This window comes from Ovis canadensis, chromosome 1 (genome assembly GCF_042477335.2).
Source record: "Ovis canadensis isolate MfBH-ARS-UI-01 breed Bighorn chromosome 1, ARS-UI_OviCan_v2, whole genome shotgun sequence".
Classification (NCBI taxonomy): Eukaryota; Metazoa; Chordata; class Mammalia; order Artiodactyla; family Bovidae; genus Ovis; species Ovis canadensis.
Window position 1 is genome coordinate 127,599,279 of NC_091245.1, and position 5,616 is coordinate 127,604,894.

Here is a 5,616-nt window from a genome sequence, read left to right on the forward strand (position 1 = left end):
TTTCTTTCTGGCTTACTTCACTCTGTATAATCGGCTCCAGTTTCATCCATCTCATCAGAACTGATTCAAATGAATTCTTTTTAACCGCTGAGTAATACTCCATTGTGTATATGTACCACAGCTTTCTTATCCATTCATCTGCTGATGGACATCTAGGTTGTTTCCATGTCCTGGCTATTATAAACAGTGCTGCGATGAACATTGGGGTACATGTGTCTCTTTCAATTCTGGTTTCCTCGGTGTGTATGCCCAGAAGTGGGATTGCTGGGTCATAAGGTAGTTCTATTTGCAATTTTTTAAGGAATCTCCACACTGTTCTCCATAGTGGCTGTACTAGTTTGCATCCCCACCAACAGTGTAGGAGGGTTCCCTTTTCTCCACACCCTCTCCAGCATTTATTGCTTGCAGATTTTTGGATCGCAGCCATTCTGACTGGTGTGAAGTGGTACCTCATTGTGGTTTTGATTTGCATTTCTCTAATAATGAGTGATGTTGAGCATCTTTTCATGTGTTTGTTAGCCATCCGTATGTCTTCTTTGGAGAAATGTCTATTTAGTTCTTTGGCCCATTTTTTGATTGGGTCGTTTATTTTTCTGGAGTTGAGCTGCAGAAGTTGCTTGTATATTTTTGAGATTAGTTGTTTGTCAGTTGCTTCATTTGCTATTATTTTCTCCCATTCAGATGGCTGTCTTTTCACCTTGCTTATATTTTCCTTTGTTGTGCAGAAGCTTTTAATTTTAATTGGATCCCATTTGTTTATTTTTGCTTTTATTTCCAGAATTCTGGGAGGTGGATCATAGAGGATCCTGCTGTGATTTATGTCTGAGAGTGTTTTGCCTATGTTCTCCTCTAGGAGTTTTATAGTTTCTGATCTTACATTTAGATCTTTAATCCATTTTGAGTTTATTTTTGTGTGCGGTGTTAGAAAGTGATCTAGTTTCATTATTTTACAAGTGGTTGACCAGTTTTCCCAGCACCACTTGTTAAAGAGATTGTCTTTACTCCATTAAGTTACTTAATTAACTTATGGCTGCACTGGGTTTTTGTGGCTGTGCGTAGGCTTTCTCTAGTTGCCATGAGCGGGAACTACTCTGGTTGTGGTGAGTGCGCTTCTCATTCCGGGGGCTTCTCTTGTTGCAGAGCACAGCCTCTAGAGTGTGGGCTCAGAAGCTGTGGCGCTTAGTTGCCCCCTGTCATGTGGCGTCTTCCTGAACCGGGGACTGAACCCATATCCCCTGTATTGGCTGGCAGATACTTAACCTCTGGACCAGAGGAAACTTCTATAGTGTAGATATCATATTCAAAAGACTTGATTTAAGTTTTGCTGCTGAAGACTGAGTGATCTTGCCAATATCTTAACCTCTAATAACAATCTATTTATAAAATGATAAGAACAAATTAGAAAATATTTCTCACAGGCCTCTTTAGAATGACATGGGTTACCAGGGGTGGGTGTGCTCCCTAGCGGCTCAGTGGTAAAGAATCCACCTGCCAATGCAGGAGACATGGGTTCAATCCCTGGGCTGGGAAGATTTTCTGGAGAGGGCCATAGCAGCCCACTCTAGTATTCTTGCCTGGGAAATCCCATGCTCAGAGGAGCCTGGTGGGATAAAATCCATGTTGTTGCAACAACTTAGCAACTCAACAACAAAAAATAATTGTCAATATTTGTTGCTATTTTAACTAATATTGCTGAAATTTGTGTTTTAGTTGCTAATTAAAATAGTAATTGAATATTAAGAATCGGCAGCATCTTTAATATTAGCAGATCTAACTATTGCTTGTCTTTTCATTAATTTAATTCACTTCTTCATTCATTCTTTTTTGTGCTTTTAGAGTTTATTATTATTTTTAAAGTGATTTTTAGAAAATTTGTTTGATGTGGACCATTTTCAAAAAGTCTTTATTGATTTTGTTACAATATTGTTTATGTCTTTAAAAAAAAATTGTTTCAGTTTGTTGGAGAGGCTATGCCAAGAGGCATGTGGATCTTAGATACCTAACCAGGGACTGAACTCATACCCCCTCTATTGGAAGGTGAAGTCTTAACCACTGTACAGCCAAGGAAGTTCCTATTTATTATTTTTTAAATCAGTAAATGATTTTTAAGAGATCTAAGTTCACAATGGAGTGGAAAAGATGGATCATTCCTGCACACTCCCTGTGTTTACACATGAACAGCCTCCTGCCCCACAGTGTGCATTTGAGATAACTGATGAGCCAATATGGTCTTGTCATTGTCATCCAAGGTCCACAGTTTATGTTAGGATTCACTCTTGGTGTACATTCTGTGGTTTTGACAAATGTATAATGTTTATCCACCACTATAGTATTGTATAGAAAACTTCTACTGCCCCCAAATCCTCTTCTTGAAACACCTTCACAGGCCCACCTAGAAATACTCTTATCAATTACCTGGTATCTCATAACCCTATCAAGCTGACATGAAATTAAGGATCACAATAATATTTATCCATTCTTTGCTTTATTAAGCCCCCAGTTGCTTAGTGATTCCTTTGAACCAGATGTTAAGCTAGGTCCAATAAACAAAAGGCATTTCAGGTCAGCAAATGAAATTCAGCAAGGGAGGTAGATAATCAAAGAGAAGACCATAGTGTGATGTGCGGGGGTCAAGACATAATATAAGGGTGCAGCCTCAAAGAAGGGGTATGTGAATCAGATGATGTCTGTGTTGATTGTCCAACAACATGTTGGGTTTTGCCAGACAGCACTCTGGTGGGAGTATATCTTACACATTTGAAACATCATATAGGGAATGTTGAATTTAATCTTCAATATTTCTGAAAGTACTATGGAAAGAAGTTAACATGGAGAGGGACTGTTGTAGGTTAGAACCCAGGGTTGTTGAGTATGCTTTCATAGCATGGACTTGGGTGATGTTAATTTCCTTTAAAGTTGGTGATTGTGTGATATAATTTTTTAGTAACAGCAGATAAAATAGAAAGTTTGTAACACATTTAAGCCACCAAAATAATGAGTTCATCGTATGCAAATTTCTGTGATGAGAAGCAGATTCATACTGAGGTAAGCCCCACCCACTTCTCACAGTATGTGAAACCCAGATGTGTGAGAAACATTGGAAACTTCCTATTACAACACATTAATCCTGAAACCATGGGATTCTACTACTATGGAACTCTTGTGGAGGCTATAGCTATGTACCCAGCATGGCTGCGGATGTGACTATATCTATTACTACAGCTGTGGATGCAAGAACCACAAAGGACTGAACATGGTTATGGTGTTAGACATGGCTGTGGCTGTGATTATGGATTTGGATACAAATATGGCTGTGGATATGGATATCTGACTACAGCAATGCGCTATTTTGCTACAGAAGAAGTTAATTCTCTTGTATCCAAAATACATAAAGAATTATAAAATTAACAGGAAAAGATGCCAGTAGAAAAATGAACACAAGATTTTTACCACTTCACCAAAGAAGATATTCAGATAGCCAACAAACATTTTAAAGGTCTTCAGCCTTTAAAATTGAGACAAAAATTGAAACTGTGAGTGAAGTCACTCAGTCGTGTCTGACTCTGTAACCCCATGGATTGTAGTCTACCAGGCTCCTCCATCCACGGGATTTTCCAAGCAAGAAAGTGCATTGCCATTCCCTTCTTCAGGAAATCTTTCTGACCCAAGGATTGAACCCAGATCTCATCCATTGCAGGCAGACTCTTAACCATTTGAGCCACCAAGGAATCCCAATGATATTATTACTCATTCACCAGAGTGGTGAAAGTGTACAAACAAATCATATCAAGGACTACTAAATATATGCATAAATAGGGCTTCCATTTACTGCCAGAAGAAATATATATTGGTACAATTTTGGAGTATCTTTTAAAATAGCTTATGCAAAACCTATGATTAAGTACTTCCACAAGGACTATTTTCTGAAGAAATGCATACATATGTTTATCAAAGGACATAACACAAGAATACTCCTGGTAGCATTATTTTTAATAGGTCAACACATAACAAATCATATGTTTATCAACAATAAAATTCATAACTGAAATGTGGTATCTTCATAAAGTTATATATTATGGGGAAATAAAAAAGAACATATTACTTTGATATATGCAAAATGGGATAGAATTGTACAGCTATAATGTTGAACAAAAGACTCAGACACAAAATAATGGATAGGCAAAATTTAGTTTATGTAAAATAAAAAAGGTAATGCTAATTTATAATCTTGAAAGTCATGATATTGGTTATAATTTTCCTTCTCCCTTTTGGGAAGAGAATTGAAACCAGGAGGAGTGAGGTGGTTTCTGAGACACTGCTGTATTTTTTTCTTGATATTGACAGTGGTCAGCCAATTGTGCTCCCTTTATGAAAATTTATTGAGCATATTTGTATTTTTCTGCATACATGTTATATTTCAATGAAAGGTTTATAAATATCCTGCCATCTGTCTTATAGAGTATTTCTCTCTGGCCAGCTCGCTCCTCATTAATAACCATTCATTGTGTCATCTCTGTTCCCGATTTCCAAATTCTCTCTCTCTTTTAAAATGCTGAGTTTAGTTTTCTCAGTAGTCATCATTCAGGTTATGCTTCTGGGACCTTACTTTTCCTTATGAAAAATAAAAATAACCTACCAAGTTGCATTCCTGAATTAAAATACCATTTATTTCCTGGAGATGGATCCCGTCCACCCATTCTTCTCTAGAAGTATAAAATTAAATACACCACATTTTTTCATTGCAGTTGCTAATTGTGGTATTCACAAAGGGCATAAGAGAGATTTAAAAAGCAAAGACATGACTTCGTTAAAAAGCAAAGACGTCACTTTGCCATTAAAGGTTCTTACAGTCAACGGTATGGTTTTTCCAGTAGTCATGTATGAATGCGAGAGTTGGACCATAAAGAAGGCAGAGCACTGAAGAACTGTGGTGCTGGAGAAGATTCTTGAGAATCCCTTGGACAGCCAGGAAGTAAAACCAGTCAGTCAACTAAAGGAAGTCAACACTGAGTACTCTTTTGAAAGACTGATTCTAAAGCTGAAGCTCCAATACTTTGGCCACCTGATGCAAACAGCCAACTCATTGGAAAATACCCTGATTCTTGGAAAGATTGAAGGCAGAAGGAGAAGAGGGTGACAGAGGATGAGATGGTTGGATGGCATTACCTATTCAGTGGATATGTACTTGGGCAAATTCTGGGAGATGGTGAGGGACAGGGAGATCTGGTATGCTGCAGTCCAATTCAGTTCAGTTTAGTTCAGTAGCTCAGTCGTGTCCGATTCTGCAATCCCATGGACTGCAGTATGCCAGGCTTCCATGTCCATCACCATCTCCTGCAGCTTACTCAGACTCATGTCCATAGAGTTGGTGATACCATGCAACCATCTCATCCTCTGTTATCCCCTTCTCCTCTGGCCTTCAATTTTTCCCAGCATCAGGGTCTTTTCAAATGAGCCAGTTCTTTGCATCAGGTGGCCAAAGTATTGGAGTTTCAGCTTCAGCATCCATGGGGCAAAGAGTCAGACACGACTTAGTGACTGAACAACAACATCTGGGGCACTCTGATTCATGGGAACTCCTGTATCCCAGATGAATATAAAAAGAAACATTGATTG